This window comes from Spea bombifrons, chromosome 4 (genome assembly GCF_027358695.1).
Source record: "Spea bombifrons isolate aSpeBom1 chromosome 4, aSpeBom1.2.pri, whole genome shotgun sequence".
Taxonomy (NCBI): domain Eukaryota; kingdom Metazoa; phylum Chordata; class Amphibia; order Anura; family Pelobatidae; genus Spea; species Spea bombifrons.
This window is the reverse complement of record NC_071090.1, coordinates 113,675,324-113,695,329: the sequence shown is the minus strand read 5'-3', so window position 1 is coordinate 113,695,329 and position 20,006 is coordinate 113,675,324. Positions and strand designations below refer to the sequence as shown.

At 48.3% G+C, this 20,006-nt stretch overlaps 44 non-coding genes across 44 annotated transcripts; 30 read left to right on the top strand and 14 right to left on the bottom strand.

The window, feature by feature from the left end:
• The first annotated feature begins 730 nt into the window (after positions 1 to 730).
• On the top strand, positions 731 to 801 carry TRNAG-GCC (transfer RNA glycine (anticodon GCC)). Its single transcript has one exon. It is a non-coding gene; the product is annotated as a tRNA-Gly (tRNA).
• Positions 802 to 1,126: 325 nt separating this feature from the next.
• On the top strand, positions 1,127 to 1,200 carry TRNAI-AAU (transfer RNA isoleucine (anticodon AAU)). Its single transcript has one exon. It is a non-coding gene; the product is annotated as a tRNA-Ile (tRNA).
• Positions 1,201 to 1,686: 486 nt separating this feature from the next.
• Positions 1,687 to 1,759, bottom strand: TRNAK-UUU (transfer RNA lysine (anticodon UUU)). Its single transcript has one exon. It is a non-coding gene; the product is annotated as a tRNA-Lys (tRNA).
• A 308-nt stretch (positions 1,760 to 2,067) lies between these two features.
• Positions 2,068 to 2,138, top strand: TRNAG-GCC (transfer RNA glycine (anticodon GCC)). Its single transcript has one exon. It is a non-coding gene; the product is annotated as a tRNA-Gly (tRNA).
• A 317-nt stretch (positions 2,139 to 2,455) lies between these two features.
• Positions 2,456 to 2,529, top strand: TRNAI-AAU (transfer RNA isoleucine (anticodon AAU)). The gene has a single exon. It is a non-coding gene; the product is annotated as a tRNA-Ile (tRNA).
• Positions 2,530 to 3,015: 486 nt separating this feature from the next.
• On the bottom strand, positions 3,016 to 3,088 carry TRNAK-UUU (transfer RNA lysine (anticodon UUU)). Its single transcript has one exon. It is a non-coding gene; the product is annotated as a tRNA-Lys (tRNA).
• Positions 3,089 to 3,396: 308 nt separating this feature from the next.
• On the top strand, positions 3,397 to 3,467 carry TRNAG-GCC (transfer RNA glycine (anticodon GCC)). Its single transcript has one exon. It is a non-coding gene; the product is annotated as a tRNA-Gly (tRNA).
• Positions 3,468 to 3,792: 325 nt separating this feature from the next.
• Positions 3,793 to 3,866, top strand: TRNAI-AAU (transfer RNA isoleucine (anticodon AAU)). Its single transcript has one exon. It is a non-coding gene; the product is annotated as a tRNA-Ile (tRNA).
• A 486-nt stretch (positions 3,867 to 4,352) lies between these two features.
• Positions 4,353 to 4,425, bottom strand: TRNAK-UUU (transfer RNA lysine (anticodon UUU)). The gene has a single exon. It is a non-coding gene; the product is annotated as a tRNA-Lys (tRNA).
• A 308-nt stretch (positions 4,426 to 4,733) lies between these two features.
• TRNAG-GCC (transfer RNA glycine (anticodon GCC)) lies at positions 4,734 to 4,804 on the top strand. The gene has a single exon. It is a non-coding gene; the product is annotated as a tRNA-Gly (tRNA).
• A 325-nt stretch (positions 4,805 to 5,129) lies between these two features.
• Positions 5,130 to 5,203, top strand: TRNAI-AAU (transfer RNA isoleucine (anticodon AAU)). The gene has a single exon. It is a non-coding gene; the product is annotated as a tRNA-Ile (tRNA).
• A 486-nt stretch (positions 5,204 to 5,689) lies between these two features.
• TRNAK-UUU (transfer RNA lysine (anticodon UUU)) lies at positions 5,690 to 5,762 on the bottom strand. The gene has a single exon. It is a non-coding gene; the product is annotated as a tRNA-Lys (tRNA).
• Positions 5,763 to 6,070: 308 nt separating this feature from the next.
• On the top strand, positions 6,071 to 6,141 carry TRNAG-GCC (transfer RNA glycine (anticodon GCC)). Its single transcript has one exon. It is a non-coding gene; the product is annotated as a tRNA-Gly (tRNA).
• Positions 6,142 to 6,458: 317 nt separating this feature from the next.
• TRNAI-AAU (transfer RNA isoleucine (anticodon AAU)) lies at positions 6,459 to 6,532 on the top strand. Its single transcript has one exon. It is a non-coding gene; the product is annotated as a tRNA-Ile (tRNA).
• Positions 6,533 to 7,018: 486 nt separating this feature from the next.
• On the bottom strand, positions 7,019 to 7,091 carry TRNAK-UUU (transfer RNA lysine (anticodon UUU)). The gene has a single exon. It is a non-coding gene; the product is annotated as a tRNA-Lys (tRNA).
• A 308-nt stretch (positions 7,092 to 7,399) lies between these two features.
• TRNAG-GCC (transfer RNA glycine (anticodon GCC)) lies at positions 7,400 to 7,470 on the top strand. The gene has a single exon. It is a non-coding gene; the product is annotated as a tRNA-Gly (tRNA).
• Positions 7,471 to 7,787: 317 nt separating this feature from the next.
• On the top strand, positions 7,788 to 7,861 carry TRNAI-AAU (transfer RNA isoleucine (anticodon AAU)). Its single transcript has one exon. It is a non-coding gene; the product is annotated as a tRNA-Ile (tRNA).
• A 486-nt stretch (positions 7,862 to 8,347) lies between these two features.
• Positions 8,348 to 8,420, bottom strand: TRNAK-UUU (transfer RNA lysine (anticodon UUU)). The gene has a single exon. It is a non-coding gene; the product is annotated as a tRNA-Lys (tRNA).
• Positions 8,421 to 8,728: 308 nt separating this feature from the next.
• TRNAG-GCC (transfer RNA glycine (anticodon GCC)) lies at positions 8,729 to 8,799 on the top strand. Its single transcript has one exon. It is a non-coding gene; the product is annotated as a tRNA-Gly (tRNA).
• Positions 8,800 to 9,115: 316 nt separating this feature from the next.
• On the top strand, positions 9,116 to 9,189 carry TRNAI-AAU (transfer RNA isoleucine (anticodon AAU)). Its single transcript has one exon. It is a non-coding gene; the product is annotated as a tRNA-Ile (tRNA).
• Positions 9,190 to 9,675: 486 nt separating this feature from the next.
• On the bottom strand, positions 9,676 to 9,748 carry TRNAK-UUU (transfer RNA lysine (anticodon UUU)). The gene has a single exon. It is a non-coding gene; the product is annotated as a tRNA-Lys (tRNA).
• Positions 9,749 to 10,056: 308 nt separating this feature from the next.
• TRNAG-GCC (transfer RNA glycine (anticodon GCC)) lies at positions 10,057 to 10,127 on the top strand. The gene has a single exon. It is a non-coding gene; the product is annotated as a tRNA-Gly (tRNA).
• A 325-nt stretch (positions 10,128 to 10,452) lies between these two features.
• TRNAI-AAU (transfer RNA isoleucine (anticodon AAU)) lies at positions 10,453 to 10,526 on the top strand. Its single transcript has one exon. It is a non-coding gene; the product is annotated as a tRNA-Ile (tRNA).
• Positions 10,527 to 11,012: 486 nt separating this feature from the next.
• TRNAK-UUU (transfer RNA lysine (anticodon UUU)) lies at positions 11,013 to 11,085 on the bottom strand. Its single transcript has one exon. It is a non-coding gene; the product is annotated as a tRNA-Lys (tRNA).
• Positions 11,086 to 11,393: 308 nt separating this feature from the next.
• TRNAG-GCC (transfer RNA glycine (anticodon GCC)) lies at positions 11,394 to 11,464 on the top strand. Its single transcript has one exon. It is a non-coding gene; the product is annotated as a tRNA-Gly (tRNA).
• A 317-nt stretch (positions 11,465 to 11,781) lies between these two features.
• TRNAI-AAU (transfer RNA isoleucine (anticodon AAU)) lies at positions 11,782 to 11,855 on the top strand. The gene has a single exon. It is a non-coding gene; the product is annotated as a tRNA-Ile (tRNA).
• Positions 11,856 to 12,341: 486 nt separating this feature from the next.
• Positions 12,342 to 12,414, bottom strand: TRNAK-UUU (transfer RNA lysine (anticodon UUU)). The gene has a single exon. It is a non-coding gene; the product is annotated as a tRNA-Lys (tRNA).
• A 308-nt stretch (positions 12,415 to 12,722) lies between these two features.
• TRNAG-GCC (transfer RNA glycine (anticodon GCC)) lies at positions 12,723 to 12,793 on the top strand. The gene has a single exon. It is a non-coding gene; the product is annotated as a tRNA-Gly (tRNA).
• A 316-nt stretch (positions 12,794 to 13,109) lies between these two features.
• Positions 13,110 to 13,183, top strand: TRNAI-AAU (transfer RNA isoleucine (anticodon AAU)). Its single transcript has one exon. It is a non-coding gene; the product is annotated as a tRNA-Ile (tRNA).
• A 486-nt stretch (positions 13,184 to 13,669) lies between these two features.
• On the bottom strand, positions 13,670 to 13,742 carry TRNAK-UUU (transfer RNA lysine (anticodon UUU)). Its single transcript has one exon. It is a non-coding gene; the product is annotated as a tRNA-Lys (tRNA).
• Positions 13,743 to 14,050: 308 nt separating this feature from the next.
• On the top strand, positions 14,051 to 14,121 carry TRNAG-GCC (transfer RNA glycine (anticodon GCC)). The gene has a single exon. It is a non-coding gene; the product is annotated as a tRNA-Gly (tRNA).
• Positions 14,122 to 14,446: 325 nt separating this feature from the next.
• Positions 14,447 to 14,520, top strand: TRNAI-AAU (transfer RNA isoleucine (anticodon AAU)). The gene has a single exon. It is a non-coding gene; the product is annotated as a tRNA-Ile (tRNA).
• A 486-nt stretch (positions 14,521 to 15,006) lies between these two features.
• Positions 15,007 to 15,079, bottom strand: TRNAK-UUU (transfer RNA lysine (anticodon UUU)). The gene has a single exon. It is a non-coding gene; the product is annotated as a tRNA-Lys (tRNA).
• A 308-nt stretch (positions 15,080 to 15,387) lies between these two features.
• Positions 15,388 to 15,458, top strand: TRNAG-GCC (transfer RNA glycine (anticodon GCC)). The gene has a single exon. It is a non-coding gene; the product is annotated as a tRNA-Gly (tRNA).
• Positions 15,459 to 15,775: 317 nt separating this feature from the next.
• TRNAI-AAU (transfer RNA isoleucine (anticodon AAU)) lies at positions 15,776 to 15,849 on the top strand. Its single transcript has one exon. It is a non-coding gene; the product is annotated as a tRNA-Ile (tRNA).
• A 486-nt stretch (positions 15,850 to 16,335) lies between these two features.
• On the bottom strand, positions 16,336 to 16,408 carry TRNAK-UUU (transfer RNA lysine (anticodon UUU)). Its single transcript has one exon. It is a non-coding gene; the product is annotated as a tRNA-Lys (tRNA).
• A 308-nt stretch (positions 16,409 to 16,716) lies between these two features.
• Positions 16,717 to 16,787, top strand: TRNAG-GCC (transfer RNA glycine (anticodon GCC)). Its single transcript has one exon. It is a non-coding gene; the product is annotated as a tRNA-Gly (tRNA).
• Positions 16,788 to 17,104: 317 nt separating this feature from the next.
• TRNAI-AAU (transfer RNA isoleucine (anticodon AAU)) lies at positions 17,105 to 17,178 on the top strand. Its single transcript has one exon. It is a non-coding gene; the product is annotated as a tRNA-Ile (tRNA).
• A 486-nt stretch (positions 17,179 to 17,664) lies between these two features.
• Positions 17,665 to 17,737, bottom strand: TRNAK-UUU (transfer RNA lysine (anticodon UUU)). Its single transcript has one exon. It is a non-coding gene; the product is annotated as a tRNA-Lys (tRNA).
• Positions 17,738 to 18,045: 308 nt separating this feature from the next.
• Positions 18,046 to 18,116, top strand: TRNAG-GCC (transfer RNA glycine (anticodon GCC)). The gene has a single exon. It is a non-coding gene; the product is annotated as a tRNA-Gly (tRNA).
• A 317-nt stretch (positions 18,117 to 18,433) lies between these two features.
• TRNAI-AAU (transfer RNA isoleucine (anticodon AAU)) lies at positions 18,434 to 18,507 on the top strand. The gene has a single exon. It is a non-coding gene; the product is annotated as a tRNA-Ile (tRNA).
• Positions 18,508 to 18,993: 486 nt separating this feature from the next.
• TRNAK-UUU (transfer RNA lysine (anticodon UUU)) lies at positions 18,994 to 19,066 on the bottom strand. The gene has a single exon. It is a non-coding gene; the product is annotated as a tRNA-Lys (tRNA).
• A 308-nt stretch (positions 19,067 to 19,374) lies between these two features.
• On the top strand, positions 19,375 to 19,445 carry TRNAG-GCC (transfer RNA glycine (anticodon GCC)). Its single transcript has one exon. It is a non-coding gene; the product is annotated as a tRNA-Gly (tRNA).
• Positions 19,446 to 19,762: 317 nt separating this feature from the next.
• On the top strand, positions 19,763 to 19,836 carry TRNAI-AAU (transfer RNA isoleucine (anticodon AAU)). Its single transcript has one exon. It is a non-coding gene; the product is annotated as a tRNA-Ile (tRNA).
• The last annotated feature ends 170 nt before the right edge of the window (positions 19,837 to 20,006 follow it).

Here is a 20,006-nt window from a genome sequence, read left to right as displayed (position 1 = left end):
TGTTTAGAGGCGGCGGTGTCTCGATTCTTCTGCACGTATGCTATTTGTTTCCGTGAATACAGGAGGCATTAACGGTGGATTCTCTTTAAACATTCAATATCCCTCAAACTCTGGTGTGTGCACCATTGGTCTAAGGTCTAGAAAGAAAAGGGGGTGACGTTATAAATGATCTTGTTTCTTTACACATAGATACGGGAGACATTTTTTGGCAGCTAAGAACCGTTCGGCATATCTAAAAGGTTTGCAGGGAAGCCGTCCCGCTTATCTACTATCTTTTGAGTCAAGTAAAGCTTTCCAGTGTTGATTGTACGGCGCTGAACTCGTGGTTTTAGCATAATAAAGCGAGCAGCACCCGAACAGGGACTTGAACCCTGGACCCTCAGATTAAAAGTCTGATGCTCTACCGACTGAGCTATCCAGGCTCGCTGTGCAAGAGCCTTGGGCCAGACCTGAAGCTGGCTATCAGCCACAGAGTTGGTCCACGTGCACTTACATTACATCTAGGACACCTTGAGTTTCTGGTTGACAACCATTTCCACAATGTCGGTCTCATAATCTGAAGTTCGAGAGTCAGGTCCTCGCACAGGGCACGCTTCTTTTACAGCTACACGTATAAGCAACTAACTGATTGATCCCCCAACCACCGCTTCCATAACTTTCTGTTCAGGGGGAAAAATCTTCTTTCCGACCACTCGAATCTCTATGGATTTTCAAGTGGGCCGTCGCAGATGCATTGGTGGTTCAGTGGTAGAATTCTCGCCTGCCACGCGGGAGGCCCGGGTTCGATTCCCGGCCAATGCAAGCTTCTTTTTAGAGCATTGGTAAAACAGGTCCCTGGAAAAGCAGGGTTGCCTTTTACCCATGCTGAAGGAAATTTGTCCTTTACGATGGATGTCCTTTATTTGTCCTTTACGATGCTTCAGCAACCGGCACCAGCCAGCGTTTGCCTTGTTAGCGCAGTAGGTAGCGCGTCAGTCTCATAATCTGAAGGTCGTGAGTTCGACCCTCATACAGGGCATGCTTGTTTTACAGCTTGAGACTGTTGATAGCTGATGCCAAACGTTCATTTACTCTGGAGTTTTTTCCACGGTCCTCAATCCGAGCCTGCGTCCGAGCCTGCCGACGTGGCCGGTTAGCTCAGTTGGTTAGAGCGTGGTGCTAATAACGCCAAGGTCGCGGGTTCGATCCCCGTACGGGCCATGCTGTTTTGCCTATGTTTCTGCAAATGAAATGACTCCCTTATTTGCATGATGCATTGTAGAGATACCACTATATCCGTTACTCAGGAAATGTCTGGACGTCTGTGCGTTACCGTACATCCGCGGATTGCTGGCTGGTGTTTAGAGGCGGCGGTGTCTCGATTCTTCTGCACGTATGCTATTTGTTTCCGTGAATACAGGAGGCATTAACGGTGGATTCTCTTTAAACATTCAATATCCCTCAAACTCTGGTGTGTGCACCATTGGTCTAAGGTCTAGAAAGAAAAGGGGGTGACGTTATAAATGATCTTGTTTCTTTACACATAGATACGGGAGACATTTTTTGGCAGCTAAGAACCGTTCGGCATATCTAAAACGTTTGCAGGGAAGCCGTCCCGCTTATCTACTATCTTTTGAGTCAAGTAAAGCTTTCCAGTGTTGATTGTACGGCGCTGAACTCGTGGTTTTAGCATAATAAAGCGAGCAGCGCCCGAACAGGGACTTGAACCCTGGACCCTCAGATTAAAAGTCTGATGCTCTACCGACTGAGCTATCCAGGCTCGCTGTGCAAGAGCCTTGGGCCAGACCTGAAGCTGGCTATCAGCCACAGAGTTGGTCCACGTGCACTTACATTACATCTAGGACACCTTGAGTTTCTGGTTGACAACCATTTCCACAATGTCGGTCTCATAATCTGAAGGTCGAGAGTCAGGTCCTCGCACAGGGCACGCTTCTTTTACAGCTACACGTATAAGCAACTAACTGATTGATCCCCCAACCACCGCTTCCATAACTTTCTGTTCAGGGGGAAAAATCTTCTTTCCGACCACTCGAATCTCTATGGATTTTCAAGTGGGCCGTTGCAGATGCATTGGTGGTTCAGTGGTAGAATTCTCGCCTGCCACGCGGGAGGCCCGGGTTCGATTCCCGGCCAATGCAAGCTTCTTTTTAGAGCATTGGTAAAACAGGTCCCTGGAAAAGCAGGGTTGCCTTTTACCCATGCTGAAGGAAATTTGTCCTTTACGATGGATGTCCTTTATTTGTCCTTTACGATGCTTCAGCAACCGGCACCAGCCATCGTTTGCCTTGTTAGCGCAGTAGGTAGCGCGTCAGTCTCATAATCTGAAGGTCGTGAGTTCGACCCTCATACAGGGCATGCTTGTTTTACAGCTTGAGACTGTTGATAGCTGATGCCAAACGTTCATTTACTCTGGAGTTTTTTCCACGGTCCTCTGTTTTGCCGAGCCTGCCGACGTGGCCGGTTAGCTCAGTTGGTTAGAGCGTGGTGCTAATAACGCCAAGGTCGCGGGTTCGATCCCCGTACGGGCCATGCTGTTTTGCCTATGTTTCTGCAAATGAAATGACTCCCTTATTTGCATGATGCATTGTAGAGATACCACTATATCCGTTACTCAGGAAATGTCTGGACGTCTGTGCGTTACCGTACATCCGCGGATTGCTGGCTGGTGTTTAGAGGCGGCGGTGTCTCGATTCTTCTGCACGTATGCTATTTGTTTCCGTGAATACAGGAGGCATTAACGGTGGATTCTCTTTAAACATTCAATATCCCTCAAACTCTGGTGTGTGCACCATTGGTCTAAGGTCTAGAAAGAAAAGGGGGTGACGTTATAAATGATCTTGTTTCTTTACACATAGATACGGGAGACATTTTTTGGCAGCTAAGAACCGTTCGGCATATCTAAAAGGTTTGCAGGGAAGCCGTCCCGCTTATCTACTATCTTTTGAGTCAAGTAAAGCTTTCCAGTGTTGATTGTACGGCGCTGAACTCGTGGTTTTAGCATAATAAAGCGAGCAGCGCCCGAACAGGGACTTGAACCCTGGACCCTCAGATTAAAAGTCTGATGCTCTACCGACTGAGCTATCCAGGCTCGCTGTGCAAGAGCCTTGGGCCAGACCTGAAGCTGGCTATCAGCCACAGAGTTGGTCCACGTGCACTTACATTACATCTAGGACACCTTGAGTTTCTGGTTGACAACCATTTCCACAATGTCGGTCTCATAATCTGAAGGTCGAGAGTCAGGTCCTCGCACAGGGCACGCTTCTTTTACAGCTACACGTATAAGCAACTAACTGATTGATCCCCCAACCACCGCTTCCATAACTTTCTGTTCAGGGGGAAAAATCTTCTTTCCGACCACTCGAATCTCTATGGATTTTCAAGTGGGCCGTTGCAGATGCATTGGTGGTTCAGTGGTAGAATTCTCGCCTGCCACGCGGGAGGCCCGGGTTCGATTCCCGGCCAATGCAAGCTTCTTTTTAGAGCATTGGTAAAACAGGTCCCTGGAAAAGCAGGGTTGCCTTTTACCCATGCTGAAGGAAATTTGTCCTTTACGATGGATGTCCTTTATTTGTCCTTTACGATGCTTCAGCAACCGGCACCAGCCAGCGTTTGCCTTGTTAGCGCAGTAGGTAGCGCGTCAGTCTCATAATCTGAAGGTCGTGAGTTCGACCCTCATACAGGGCATGCTTGTTTTACAGCTTGAGACTGTTGATAGCTGATGCCAAACGTTCATTTACTCTGGAGTTTTTTCCACGGTCCTCAATCCGAGCCTGCGTCCGAGCCTGCCGACGTGGCCGGTTAGCTCAGTTGGTTAGAGCGTGGTGCTAATAACGCCAAGGTCGCGGGTTCGATCCCCGTACGGGCCATGCTGTTTTGCCTATGTTTCTGCAAATGAAATGACTCCCTTATTTGCATGATGCATTGTAGAGATACCACTATATCCGTTACTCAGGAAATGTCTGGACGTCTGTGCGTTACCGTACATCCGCGGATTGCTGGCTGGTGTTTAGAGGCGGCGGTGTCTCGATTCTTCTGCACGTATGCTATTTGTTTCCGTGAATACAGGAGGCATTAACGGTGGATTCTCTTTAAACATTCAATATCCCTCAAACTCTGGTGTGTGCACCATTGGTCTAAGGTCTAGAAAGAAAAGGGGGTGACGTTATAAATGATCTTGTTTCTTTACACATAGATACGGGAGACATTTTTTGGCAGCTAAGAACCGTTCGGCATATCTAAAAGGTTTGCAGGGAAGCCGTCCCGCTTATCTACTATCTTTTGAGTCAAGTAAAGCTTTCCAGTGTTGATTGTACGGCGCTGAACTCGTGGTTTTAGCATAATAAAGCGAGCAGCGCCCGAACAGGGACTTGAACCCTGGACCCTCAGATTAAAAGTCTGATGCTCTACCGACTGAGCTATCCAGGCTCGCTGTGCAAGAGCCTTGGGCCAGACCTGAAGCTGGCTATCAGCCACAGAGTTGGTCCACGTGCACTTACATTACATCTAGGACACCTTGAGTTTCTGGTTGACAACCATTTCCACAATGTCGGTCTCATAATCTGAAGTTCGAGAGTCAGGTCCTCGCACAGGGCACGCTTCTTTTACAGCTACACGTATAAGCAACTAACTGATTGATCCCCCAACCACCGCTTCCATAACTTTCTGTTCAGGGGGAAAAATCTTCTTTCCGACCACTCGAATCTCTATGGATTTTCAAGTGGGCCGTTGCAGATGCATTGGTGGTTCAGTGGTAGAATTCTCGCCTGCCACGCGGGAGGCCCGGGTTCGATTCCCGGCCAATGCAAGCTTCTTTTTAGAGCATTGGTAAAACAGGTCCCTGGAAAAGCAGGGTTGCCTTTTACCCATGCTGAAGGAAATTTGTCCTTTACGATGGATGTCCTTTATTTGTCCTTTACGATGCTTCAGCAACCGGCACCAGCCAGCGTTTGCCTTGTTAGCGCAGTAGGTAGCGCGTCAGTCTCATAATCTGAAGGTCGTGAGTTCGACCCTCATACAGGGCATGCTTGTTTTACAGCTTGAGACTGTTGATAGCTGATGCCAAACGTTCATTTACTCTGGAGTTTTTTCCACGGTCCTCAATCCGAGCCTGCGTCCGAGCCTGCCGACGTGGCCGGTTAGCTCAGTTGGTTAGAGCGTGGTGCTAATAACGCCAAGGTCGCGGGTTCGATCCCCGTACGGGCCATGCTGTTTTGCCTATGTTTCTGCAAATGAAATGACTCCCTTATTTGCATGATGCATTGTAGAGATACCACTATATCCGTTACTCAGGAAATGTCTGGACGTCTGTGCGTTACCGTACATCCGCGGATTGCTGGCTGGTGTTTAGAGGCGGCGGTGTCTCGATTCTTCTGCACGTATGCTATTTGTTTCCGTGAATACAGGAGGCATTAACGGTGGATTCTCTTTAAACATTCAATATCCCTCAAACTCTGGTGTGTGCACCATTGGTCTAAGGTCTAGAAAGAAAAGGGGGTGACGTTATAAATGATCTTGTTTCTTTACACATAGATACGGGAGACATTTTTTGGCAGCTAAGAACCGTTCGGCATATCTAAAAGGTTTGCAGGGAAGCCGTCCCGCTTATCTACTATCTTTTGAGTCAAGTAAAGCTTTCCAGTGTTGATTGTACGGCGCTGAACTCGTGGTTTTAGCATAATAAAGCGAGCAGCGCCCGAACAGGGACTTGAACCCTGGACCCTCAGATTAAAAGTCTGATGCTCTACCGACTGAGCTATCCAGGCTCGCTGTGCAAGAGCCTTGGGCCAGACCTGAAGCTGGCTATCAGCCACAGAGTTGGTCCACGTGCACTTACATTACATCTAGGACACCTTGAGTTTCTGGTTGACAACCATTTCCACAATGTCGGTCTCATAATCTGAAGGTCGAGAGTCAGGTCCTCGCACAGGGCACGCTTCTTTTACAGCTACACGTATAAGCAACTAACTGATTGATCCCCCAACCACCGCTTCCATAACTTTCTGTTCAGGGGGAAAAATCTTCTTTCCGACCACTCGAATCTCTATGGATTTTCAAGTGGGCCGTTGCAGATGCATTGGTGGTTCAGTGGTAGAATTCTCGCCTGCCACGCGGGAGGCCCGGGTTCGATTCCCGGCCAATGCAAGCTTCTTTTTAGAGCATTGGTAAAACAGGTCCCTGGAAAAGCAGGGTTGCCTTTTACCCATGCTGAAGGAAATTTGTCCTTTACGATGGATGTCCTTTATTTGTCCTTTACGATGCTTCAGCAACCGGCACCAGCCAGCGTTTGCCTTGTTAGCGCAGTAGGTAGCGCGTCAGTCTCATAATCTGAAGGTTGTGAGTTCGACCCTCATACAGGGCATGCTTGTTTTACAGCTTGAGACTGTTGATAGCTGATGCCAAACGTTCATTTACTCTGGAGTTTTTTCCACGGTCCTCTGTTTTGCCGAGCCTGCCGACGTGGCCGGTTAGCTCAGTTGGTTAGAGCGTGGTGCTAATAACGCCAAGGTCGCGGGTTCGATCCCCGTACGGGCCATGCTGTTTTGCCTATGTTTCTGCAAATGAAATGACTCCCTTATTTGCATGATGCATTGTAGAGATACCACTATATCCGTTACTCAGGAAATGTCTGGACGTCTGTGCGTTACCGTACATCCGCGGATTGCTGGCTGGTGTTTAGAGGCGGCGGTGTCTCGATTCTTCTGCACGTATGCTATTTGTTTCCGTGAATACAGGAGGCATTAACGGTGGATTCTCTTTAAACATTCAATATCCCTCAAACTCTGGTGTGTGCACCATTGGTCTAAGGTCTAGAAAGAAAAGGGGGTGACGTTATAAATGATCTTGTTTCTTTACACATAGATACGGGAGACATTTTTTGGCAGCTAAGAACCGTTCGGCATATCTAAAAGGTTTGCAGGGAAGCCGTCCCGCTTATCTACTATCTTTTGAGTCAAGTAAAGCTTTCCAGTGTTGATTGTACGGCGCTGAACTCGTGGTTTTAGCATAATAAAGCGAGCAGCGCCCGAACAGGGACTTGAACCCTGGACCCTCAGATTAAAAGTCTGATGCTCTACCGACTGAGCTATCCAGGCTCGCTGTGCAAGAGCCTTGGGCCAGACCTGAAGCTGGCTATCAGCCACAGAGTTGGTCCACGTGCACTTACATTACATCTAGGACACCTTGAGTTTCTGGTTGACAACCATTTCCACAATGTCGGTCTCATAATCTGAAGGTCGAGAGTCAGGTCCTCGCACAGGGCACGCTTCTTTTACAGCTACACGTATAAGCAACTAACTGATTGATCCCCCAACCACCGCTTCCATAACTTTCTGTTCAGGGGGAAAAATCTTCTTTCCGACCACTCGAATCTCTATGGATTTTCAAGTGGGCCGTTGCAGATGCATTGGTGGTTCAGTGGTAGAATTCTCGCCTGCCACGCGGGAGGCCCGGGTTCGATTCCCGGCCAATGCAAGCTTCTTTTTAGAGCATTGGTAAAACAGGTCCCTGGAAAAGCAGGGTTGCCTTTTACCCATGCTGAAGGAAATTTGTCCTTTACGATGGATGTCCTTTATTTGTCCTTTACGATGCTTCAGCAACCGGCACCAGCCAGCGTTTGCCTTGTTAGCGCAGTAGGTAGCGCGTCAGTCTCATAATCTGAAGGTTGTGAGTTCGACCCTCATACAGGGCATGCTTGTTTTACAGCTTGAGACTGTTGATAGCTGATGCCAAACGTTCATTTACTCTGGAGTTTTTTCCACGGTCCTCTGTTTTGCCGAGCCTGCCGACGTGGCCGGTTAGCTCAGTTGGTTAGAGCGTGGTGCTAATAACGCCAAGGTCGCGGGTTCGATCCCCGTACGGGCCATGCTGTTTTGCCTATGTTTCTGCAAATGAAATGACTCCCTTATTTGCATGATGCATTGTAGAGATACCACTATATCCGTTACTCAGGAAATGTCTGGACGTCTGTGCGTTACCGTACATCCGCGGATTGCTGGCTTGTGTTGAGAGGCGGCGTTGTCTCGATTCTTCTGCACGTATGCTATTTGTTTCCGTGAATACAGGAGGCATTAACGGTGGATTCTCTTTAAACATTCAATATCCCTCAAACTCTGGTGTGTGCACTATTGGTCTAAGGTCTAGAAAGAAAAGGGGGTGACGTTATAAATGATCTTGTTTCTTTACACATAGATACGGGAGACATTTTTTGGCAGCTAAGAACCGTTCGGCATATCTAAAAGGTTTGCAGGGAAGCCGTCCCGCTTATCTACTATCTTTTGAGTCAAGTAAAGCTTTCCAGTGTTGATTGTACGGCGCTGAACTCGTGGTTTTAGCATAATAAAGCGAGCAGCGCCCGAACAGGGACTTGAACCCTGGACCCTCAGATTAAAAGTCTGATGCTCTACCGACTGAGCTATCCAGGCTCGCTGTGCAAGAGCCTTGGGCCAGACCTGAAGCTGGCTATCAGCCACAGAGTTGGTCCACGTGCACTTACATTACATCTAGGACACCTTGAGTTTCTGGTTGACAACCATTTCCACAATGTCGGTCTCATAATCTGAAGGTCGAGAGTCAGGTCCTCGCACAGGGCACGCTTCTTTTACAGCTACACGTATAAGCAACTAACTGATTGATCCCCCAACCACCGCTTCCATAACTTTCTGTTCAGGGGGAAAAATCTTCTTTCCGACCACTCGAATCTCTATGGATTTTCAAGTGGGCCGTTGCAGATGCATTGGTGGTTCAGTGGTAGAATTCTCGCCTGCCACGCGGGAGGCCCGGGTTCGATTCCCGGCCAATGCAAGCTTCTTTTTAGAGCATTGGTAAAACAGGTCCCTGGAAAAGCAGCGTTGCCTTTTACCATGCTGAAGGAAATTTGTCCTTTACGATGGATGTCCTTTATTTGTCCTTTACGATGCTTCAGCAACCGGCACCAGCCAGCGTTTGCCTTGTTAGCGCAGTAGGTAGCGCGTCAGTCTCATAATCTGAAGGTTGTGAGTTCGACCCTCATACAGGGCATGCTTGTTTTACAGCTTGAGACTGTTGATAGCTGATGCCAAACGTTCATTTACTCTGGAGTTTTTTCCACGGTCCTCTGTTTTGCCGAGCCTGCCGACGTGGCCGGTTAGCTCAGTTGGTTAGAGCGTGGTGCTAATAACGCCAAGGTCGCGGGTTCGATCCCCGTACGGGCCATGCTGTTTTGCCTATGTTTCTGCAAATGAAATGACTCCCTTATTTGCATGATGCATTGTAGAGATACCACTATATCCGTTACTCAGGAAATGTCTGGACGTCTGTGCGTTACCGTACATCCGCGGATTGCTGGCTGGTGTTTAGAGGCGGCGGTGTCTCGATTCTTCTGCACGTATGCTATTTGTTTCCGTGAATACAGGAGGCATTAACGGTGGATTCTCTTTAAACATTCAATATCCCTCAAACTCTGGTGTGTGCACCATTGGTCTAAGGTCTAGAAAGAAAAGGGGGTGACGTTATAAATGATCTTGTTTCTTTACACATAGATACGGGAGACATTTTTTGGCAGCTAAGAACCGTTCGGCATATCTAAAAGGTTTGCAGGGAAGCCGTCCCGCTTATCTACTATCTTTTGAGTCAAGTAAAGCTTTCCAGTGTTGATTGTACGGCGCTGAACTCGTGGTTTTAGCATAATAAAGCGAGCAGCGCCCGAACAGGGACTTGAACCCTGGACCCTCAGATTAAAAGTCTGATGCTCTACCGACTGAGCTATCCAGGCTCGCTGTGCAAGAGCCTTGGGCCAGACCTGAAGCTGGCTATCAGCCACAGAGTTGGTCCACGTGCACTTACATTACATCTAGGACACCTTGAGTTTCTGGTTGACAACCATTTCCACAATGTCGGTCTCATAATCTGAAGGTCGAGAGTCAGGTCCTCGCACAGGGCACGCTTCTTTTACAGCTACACGTATAAGCAACTAACTGATTGATCCCCCAACCACCGCTTCCATAACTTTCTGTTCAGGGGGAAAAATCTTCTTTCCGACCACTCGAATCTCTATGGATTTTCAAGTGGGCCGTTGCAGATGCATTGGTGGTTCAGTGGTAGAATTCTCGCCTGCCACGCGGGAGGCCCGGGTTCGATTCCCGGCCAATGCAAGCTTCTTTTTAGAGCATTGGTAAAACAGGTCCCTGGAAAAGCAGGGTTGCCTTTTACCCATGCTGAAGGAAATTTGTCCTTTACGATGGATGTCCTTTATTTGTCCTTTACGATGCTTCAGCAACCGGCACCAGCCAGTGTTTGCCTTGTTAGCGCAGTAGGTAGCGCGTCAGTCTCATAATCTGAAGGTCGTGAGTTCGACCCTCATACAGGGCATGCTTGTTTTACAGCTTGAGACTGTTGATAGCTGATGCCAAACGTTCATTTACTCTGGAGTTTTTTCCACGGTCCTCAATCCGAGCCTGCGTCCGAGCCTGCCGACGTGGCCGGTTAGCTCAGTTGGTTAGAGCGTGGTGCTAATAACGCCAAGGTCGCGGGTTCGATCCCCGTACGGGCCATGCTGTTTTGCCTATGTTTCTGCAAATGAAATGACTCCCTTATTTGCATGATGCATTGTAGAGATACCACTATATCCGTTACTCAGGAAATGTCTGGACGTCTGTGCGTTACCGTACATCCGCGGATTGCTGGCTGGTGTTTAGAGGCGGCGGTGTCTCGATTCTTCTGCACGTATGCTATTTGTTTCCGTGAATACAGGAGGCATTAACGGTGGATTCTCTTTAAACATTCAATATCCCTCAAACTCTGGTGTGTGCACCATTGGTCTAAGGTCTAGAAAGAAAAGGGGGTGACGTTATAAATGATCTTGTTTCTTTACACATAGATACGGGAGACATTTTTTGGCAGCTAAGAACCGTTCGGCATATCTAAAAGGTTTGCAGGGAAGCCGTCCCGCTTATCTACTATCTTTTGAGTCAAGTAAAGCTTTCCAGTGTTGATTGTACGGCGCTGAACTCGTGGTTTTAGCATAATAAAGCGAGCAGCGCCCGAACAGGGACTTGAACCCTGGACCCTCAGATTAAAAGTCTGATGCTCTACCGACTGAGCTATCCAGGCTCGCTGTGCAAGAGCCTTGGGCCAGACCTGAAGCTGGCTATCAGCCACAGAGTTGGTCCACGTGCACTTACATTACATCTAGGACACCTTGAGTTTCTGGTTGACAACCATTTCCACAATGTCGGTCTCATAATCTGAAGGTCGAGAGTCAGGTCCTCGCACAGGGCACGCTTCTTTTACAGCTACACGTATAAGCAACTAACTGATTGATCCCCCAACCACCGCTTCCATAACTTTCTGTTCAGGGGGAAAAATCTTCTTTCCGACCACTCGAATCTCTATGGATTTTCAAGTGGGCCGTTGCAGATGCATTGGTGGTTCAGTGGTAGAATTCTCGCCTGCCACGCGGGAGGCCCGGGTTCGATTCCCGGCCAATGCAAGCTTCTTTTTAGAGCATTGGTAAAACAGGTCCCTGGAAAAGCAGGGTTGCCTTTTACCCATGCTGAAGGAAATTTGTCCTTTACGATGGATGTCCTTTATTTGTCCTTTACGATGCTTCAGCAACCGGCACCAGCCAGCGTTTGCCTTGTTAGCGCAGTAGGTAGCGCGTCAGTCTCATAATCTGAAGGTCGTGAGTTCGACCCTCATACAGGGCATGCTTGTTTTACAGCTTGAGACTGTTGATAGCTGATGCCAAACGTTCATTTACTCTGGAGTTTTTTCCACGGTCCTCTGTTGCGCCGAGCCTGCCGACGTGGCCGGTTAGCTCAGTTGGTTAGAGCGTGGTGCTAATAACGCCAAGGTCGCGGGTTCGATCCCCGTACGGGCCATGCTGTTTTGCCTATGTTTCTGCAAATGAAATGACTCCCTTATTTGCATGATGCATTGTAGAGATACCACTATATCCGTTACTCAGGAAATGTCTGGACGTCTGTGCGTTACCGTACATCCGCGGATTGCTGGCTGGTGTTTAGAGGCGGCGGTGTCTCGATTCTTCTGCACGTATGCTATTTGTTTCCGTGAATACAGGAGGCATTAACGGTGGATTCTCTTTAAACATTCAATATCCCTCAAACTCTGGTGTGTGCACCATTGGTCTAAGGTCTAGAAAGAAAAGGGGGTGACGTTATAAATGATCTTGTTTCTTTACACATAGATACGGGAGACATTTTTTGGCAGCTAAGAACCGTTCGGCATATCTAAAAGGTTTGCAGGGAAGCCGTCCCGCTTATCTACTATCTTTTGAGTCAAGTAAAGCTTTCCAGTGTTGATTGTACGGCGCTGAACTCGTGGTTTTAGCATAATAAAGCGAGCAGCGCCCGAACAGGGACTTGAACCCTGGACCCTCAGATTAAAAGTCTGATGCTCTACCGACTGAGCTATCCAGGCTCGCTGTGCAAGAGCCTTGGGCCAGACCTGAAGCTGGCTATCAGCCACAGAGTTGGTCCACGTGCACTTACATTACATCTAGGACACCTTGAGTTTCTGGTTGACAACCATTTCCACAATGTCGGTCTCATAATCTGAAGTTCGAGAGTCAGGTCCTCGCACAGGGCACGCTTCTTTTACAGCTACACGTATAAGCAACTAACTGATTGATCCCCCAACCACCGCTTCCATAACTTTCTGTTCAGGGGGAAAAATCTTCTTTCCGACCACTCGAATCTCTATGGATTTTCAAGTGGGCCGTTGCAGATGCATTGGTGGTTCAGTGGTAGAATTCTCGCCTGCCACGCGGGAGGCCCGGGTTCGATTCCCGGCCAATGCAAGCTTCTTTTTAGAGCATTGGTAAAACCGGTCCCTGGAAAAGCAGCGTTGCCTTTTACCATGCTGAAGGAAATTTGTCCTTTACGATGGATGTCCTTTATTTGTCCTTTACGATGCTTCAGCAACCGGCACCAGCCAGCGTTTGCCTTGTTAGCGCAGTAGGTAGCGCGTCAGTCTCATAATCTGAAGGTTGTGAGTTCGACCCTCATACAGGGCATGCTTGTTTTACAGCTTGAGACTGTTGATAGCTGATGCCAAACGTTCATTTACTCTGGAGTTTTTTCCACGGTCCTCTGTTTTGCCGAGCCTGCCGACGTGGCCGGTTAGCTCAGTTGGTTAGAGCGTGGTGCTAATAACGCCAAGGTCGCGGGTTCGATCCCCGTACGGGCCATGCTGTTTTGCCTATGTTTCTGCAAATGAAATGACTCCCTTATTTGCATGATGCATTGTAGAGATACCACTATATCCGTTACTCAGGAAATGTCTGGACGTCTGTGCGTTACCGTACATCCGCGGATTGCTGGCTGGTGTTTAGAGGCGGCGGTGTCTCGATTCTTCTGCACGTATGCTATTTGTTTCCGTGAATACAGGAGGCATTAACGGTGGATTCTCTTTAAACATTCAATATCCCTCAAACTCTGGTGTGTGCACCATTGGTCTAAGGTCTAGAAAGAAAAGGGGGTGACGTTATAAATGATCTTGTTTCTTTACACATAGATACGGGAGACATTTTTTGGCAGCTAAGAACCGTTCGGCATATCTAAAAGGTTTGCAGGGAAGCCGTCCCGCTTATCTACTATCTTTTGAGTCAAGTAAAGCTTTCCAGTGTTGATTGTACGGCGCTGAACTCGTGGTTTTAGCATAATAAAGCGAGCAGCGCCCGAACAGGGACTTGAACCCTGGACCCTCAGATTAAAAGTCTGATGCTCTACCGACTGAGCTATCCAGGCTCGCTGTGCAAGAGCCTTGGGCCAGACCTGAAGCTGGCTATCAGCCACAGAGTTGGTCCACGTGCACTTACATTACATCTAGGACACCTTGAGTTTTTGGTTGACAACCATTTCCACAATGTCGGTCTCATAATCTGAAGGTCGAGAGTCAGGTCCTCGCACAGGGCACGCTTCTTTTACAGCTACACGTATAAGCAACTAACTGATTGATCCCCCAACCACCGCTTCCATAACTTTCTGTTCAGGGGGAAAAATCTTCTTTCCGACCACTCGAATCTCTATGGATTTTCAAGTGGGCCGTTGCAGATGCATTGGTGGTTCAGTGGTAGAATTCTCGCCTGCCACGCGGGAGGCCCGGGTTCGATTCCCGGCCAATGCAAGCTTCTTTTTAGAGCATTGGTAAAACAGGTCCCTGGAAAAGCAGGGTTGCCTTTTACCCATGCTGAAGGAAATTTGTCCTTTACGATGGATGTCCTTTATTTGTCCTTTACGATGCTTCAGCAACCGGCACCAGCCAGTGTTTGCCTTGTTAGCGCAGTAGGTAGCGCGTCAGTCTCATAATCTGAAGGTCGTGAGTTCGACCCTCATACAGGGCATGCTTGTTTTACAGCTTGAGACTGTTGATAGCTGATGCCAAACGTTCATTTACTCTGGAGTTTTTTCCACGGTCCTCAATCCGAGCCTGCGTCCGAGCCTGCCGACGTGGCCGGTTAGCTCAGTTGGTTAGAGCGTGGTGCTAATAACGCCAAGGTCGCGGGTTCGATCCCCGTACGGGCCATGCTGTTTTGCCTATGTTTCTGCAAATGAAATGACTCCCTTATTTGCATGATGCATTGTAGAGATACCACTATATCCGTTACTCAGGAAATGTCTGGACGTCTGTGCGTTACCGTACATCCGCGGATTGCTGGCTGGTGTTTAGAGGCGGCGGTGTCTCGATTCTTCTGCACGTATGCTATTTGTTTCCGTGAATACAGGAGGCATTAACGGTGGATTCTCTTTAAACATTCAATATCCCTCAAACTCTGGTGTGTGCACCATTGGTCTAAGGTCTAGAAAGAAAAGGGGGTGACGTTATAAATGATCTTGTTTCTTTACACATAGATACGGGAGACATTTTTTGGCAGCTAAGAACCGTTCGGCATATCTAAAAGGTTTGCAGGGAAGCCGTCCCGCTTATCTACTATCTTTTGAGTCAAGTAAAGCTTTCCAGTGTTGATTGTACGGCGCTGAACTCGTGGTTTTAGCATAATAAAGCGAGCAGCGCCCGAACAGGGACTTGAACCCTGGACCCTCAGATTAAAAGTCTGATGCTCTACCGACTGAGCTATCCAGGCTCGCTGTGCAAGAGCCTTGGGCCAGACCTGAAGCTGGCTATCAGCCACAGAGTTGGTCCACGTGCACTTACATTACATCTAGGACACCTTGAGTTTCTGGTTGACAACCATTTCCACAATGTCGGTCTCATAATCTGAAGGTCGAGAGTCAGGTCCTCGCACAGGGCACGCTTCTTTTACAGCTACACGTATAAGCAACTAACTGATTGATCCCCCAACCACCGCTTCCATAACTTTCTGTTCAGGGGGAAAAATCTTCTTTCCGACCACTCGAATCTCTATGGATTTTCAAGTGGGCCGTTGCAGATGCATTGGTGGTTCAGTGGTAGAATTCTCGCCTGCCACGCGGGAGGCCCGGGTTCGATTCCCGGCCAATGCAAGCTTCTTTTTAGAGCATTGGTAAAACAGGTCCCTGGAAAAGCAGGGTTGCCTTTTACCCATGCTGAAGGAAATTTGTCCTTTACGATGGATGTCCTTTATTTGTCCTTTACGATGCTTCAGCAACCGGCACCAGCCAGCGTTTGCCTTGTTAGCGCAGTAGGTAGCGCGTCAGTCTCATAATCTGAAGGTCGTGAGTTCGACCCTCATACAGGGCATGCTTGTTTTACAGCTTGAGACTGTTGATAGCTGATGCCAAACGTTCATTTACTCTGGAGTTTTTTCCACGGTCCTCTGTTGCGCCGAGCCTGCCGACGTGGCCGGTTAGCTCAGTTGGTTAGAGCGTGGTGCTAATAACGCCAAGGTCGCGGGTTCGATCCCCGTACGGGCCATGCTGTTTTGCCTATGTTTCTGCAAATGAAATGACTCCCTTATTTGCATGATGCATTGTAGAGATACCACTATATCCGTTACTCAGGAAATGTCTGGACGTCTGTGCGTTACCGTACATCCGCGGATTGCTGGCTGGTGTTTAGAGGCGGCGGTGTCTCGATTCTTCTGCACGTATGCTATTTGTTTCCGTGAATACAGGAGGCATTAACGGTGGATTCTCTTTAAACATTCAATATCCCTCAAACTCTGGTGTGTGCACCATTGGTCTAAGGTCTAGAAAGAAAAGGGGGTGACGTTATAAATGATCTTGTTTCTTTACACATAGATACGGGAGACATTTTTTGGCAGCTAAGAACCGTTCGGCATATCTAAAAGGTTTGCAGGGAAGCCGTCCCGCTTATCTACTATCTTTTGAGTCAAGTAAAGCTTTCCAGTGTTGATTGTACGGCGCTGAACTCGTGGTTTTAGCATAATAAAGCGAGCAGCGCCCGAACAGGGACTTGAACCCTGGACCCTCAGATTAAAAGTCTGATGCTCTACCGACTGAGCTATCCAGGCTCGCTGTGCAAGAGCCTTGGGCCAGACCTGAAGCTGGCTATCAGCCACAGAGTTGGTCCACGTGCACTTACATTACATCTAGGACACCTTGAGTTTCTGGTTGACAACCATTTCCACAATGTCGGTCTCATAATCTGAAGTTCGAGAGTCAGGTCCTCGCACAGGGCACGCTTCTTTTACAGCTACACGTATAAGCAACTAACTGATTGATCCCCCAACCACCGCTTCCATAACTTTCTGTTCAGGGGGAAAAATCTTCTTTCCGACCACTCGAATCTCTATGGATTTTCAAGTGGGCCGTTGCAGATGCATTGGTGGTTCAGTGGTAGAATTCTCGCCTGCCACGCGGGAGGCCCGGGTTCGATTCCCGGCCAATGCAAGCTTCTTTTTAGAGCATTGGTAAAACAGGTCCCTGGAAAAGCAGGGTTGCCTTTTACCCATGCTGAAGGAAATTTGTCCTTTACGATGGATGTCCTTTATTTGTCCTTTACGATGCTTCAGCAACCGGCACCAGCCAGCGTTTGCCTTGTTAGCGCAGTAGGTAGCGCGTCAGTCTCATAATCTGAAGGTTGTGAGTTCGACCCTCATACAGGGCATGCTTGTTTTACAGCTTGAGACTGTTGATAGCTGATGCCAAACGTTCATTTACTCTGGAGTTTTTTCCACGGTCCTCTGTTTTGCCGAGCCTGCCGACGTGGCCGGTTAGCTCAGTTGGTTAGAGCGTGGTGCTAATAACGCCAAGGTCGCGGGTTCGATCCCCGTACGGGCCATGCTGTTTTGCCTATGTTTCTGCAAATGAAATGACTCCCTTATTTGCATGATGCATTGTAGAGATACCACTATATCCGTTACTCAGGAAATGTCTGGACGTCTGTGCGTTACCGTACATCCGCGGATTGCTGGCTGGTGTTTAGAGGCGGCGGTGTCTCGATTCTTCTGCACGTATGCTATTTGTTTCCGTGAATACAGGAGGCATTAACGGTGGATTCTCTTTAAACATTCAATATCCCTCAAACTCTGGTGTGTGCACCATTGGTCTAAGGTCTAGAAAGAAAAGGGGGTGACGTTATAAATGATCTTGTTTCTTTACACATAGATACGGGAGACATTTTTTGGCAGCTAAGAACCGTTCGGCATATCTAAAAGGTTTGCAGGGAAGCCGTCCCGCTTATCTACTATCTTTTGAGTCAAGTAAAGCTTTCCAGTGTTGATTGTACGGCGCTGAACTCGTGGTTTTAGCATAATAAAGCGAGCAGCGCCCGAACAGGGACTTGAACCCTGGACCCTCAGATTAAAAGTCTGATGCTCTACCGACTGAGCTATCCAGGCTCGCTGTGCAAGAGCCTTGGGCCAGACCTGAAGCTGGCTATCAGCCACAGAGTTGGTCCACGTGCACTTACATTACATCTAGGACACCTTGAGTTTCTGGTTGACAACCATTTCCACAATGTCGGTCTCATAATCTGAAGGTCGAGAGTCAGGTCCTCGCACAGGGCACGCTTCTTTTACAGCTACACGTATAAGCAACTAACTGATTGATCCCCCAACCACCGCTTCCATAACTTTCTGTTCAGGGGGAAAAATCTTCTTTCCGACCACTCGAATCTCTATGGATTTTCAAGTGGGCCGTTGCAGATGCATTGGTGGTTCAGTGGTAGAATTCTCGCCTGCCACGCGGGAGGCCCGGGTTCGATTCCCGGCCAATGCAAGCTTCTTTTTAGAGCATTGGTAAAACAGGTCCCTGGAAAAGCAGGGTTGCCTTTTACCCATGCTGAAGGAAATTTGTCCTTTACGATGGATGTCCTTTATTTGTCCTTTACGATGCTTCAGCAACCGGCACCAGCCAGCGTTTGCCTTGTTAGCGCAGTAGGTAGCGCGTCAGTCTCATAATCTGAAGGTAGTGAGTTCGACCCTCATACAGGGCATGCTTGTTTTACAGCTTGAGACTGTTGATAGCTGATGCCAAACGTTCATTTACTCTGGAGTTTTTTCCACGGTCCTCTGTTTTGCCGAGCCTGCCGACGTGGCCGGTTAGCTCAGTTGGTTAGAGCGTGGTGCTAATAACGCCAAGGTCGCGGGTTCGATCCCCGTACGGGCCATGCTGTTTTGCCTATGTTTCTGCAAATGAAATGACTCCCTTATTTGCATGATGCATTGTAGAGATACCACTATATCCGTTACTCAGGAAATGTCTGGACGTCTGTGCGTTACCGTACATCCGTGGATTGCTGGCTGGTGTTTAGAGGCGGCGGTGTCTCGATTCTTCTGCACGTATGCTATTTGTTTCCGTGAATACAGGAGGCATTAACGGTGGATTCTCTTTAAACATTCAATATCCCTCAAACTCTGGTGTGTGCACCATTGGTCTAAGGTCTAGAAAGAAAAGGGGGTGACGTTATAAATGATCTTGTTTCTTTACACATAGATACGGGAGACATTTTTTGGCAGCTAAGAACCGTTCGGCATATCTAAAAGGTTTGCAGGGAAGCCGTCCCGCTTATCTACTATCTTTTGAGTCAAGTAAAGCTTTCCAGTGTTGATTGTACGGCGCTGAACTCGTGGTTTTAGCATAATAAAGCGAGCAGCGCCCGAACAGGGACTTGAACCCTGGACCCTCAGATTAAAAGTCTGATGCTCTACCGACTGAGCTATCCAGGCTCGCTGTGCAAGAGCCTTGGGCCAGACCTGAAGCTGGCTATCAGCCACAGAGTTGGTCCACGTGCACTTACATTACATCTAGGACACCTTGAGTTTCTGGTTGACAACCATTTCCACAATGTCGGTCTCATAATCTGAAGTTCGAGAGTCAGGTCCTCGCACAGGGCACGCTTCTTTTACAGCTACACGTATAAGCAACTAACTGATTGATCCCCCAACCACCGCTTCCATAACTTTCTGTTCAGGGGGAAAAATCTTCTTTCCGACCACTCGAATCTCTATGGATTTTCAAGTGGGCCGTTGCAGATGCATTGGTGGTTCAGTGGTAGAATTCTCGCCTGCCACGCGGGAGGCCCGGGTTCGATTCCCGGCCAATGCAAGCTTCTTTTTAGAGCATTGGTAAAACAGGTCCCTGGAAAAGCAGGGTTGCCTTTTACCCATGCTGAAGGAAATTTGTCCTTTACGATGGATGTCCTTTATTTGTCCTTTACGATGCTTCAGCAACCGGCACCAGCCAGCGTTTGCCTTGTTAGCGCAGTAGGTAGCGCGTCAGTCTCATAATCTGAAGGTTGTGAGTTCGACCCTCATACAGGGCATGCTTGTTTTACAGCTTGAGACTGTTGATAGCTGATGCCAAACGTTCATTTACTCTGGAGTTTTTTCCACGGTCCTCTGTTTTGCCGAGCCTGCCGACGTGGCCGGTTAGCTCAGTTGGTTAGAGCGTGGTGCTAATAACGCCAAGGTCGCGGGTTCGATCCCCGTACGGGCCATGCTGTTTTGCCTATGTTTCTGCAAATGAAATGACTCCCTTATTTGCATGATGCATTGTAGAGATACCACTATATCCGTTACTCAGGAAATGTCTGGACGTCTGTGCGTTACCGTACATCCGCGGATTGCTGGCTGGTGTTTAGAGGCGGCGGTGTCTCGATTCTTCTGC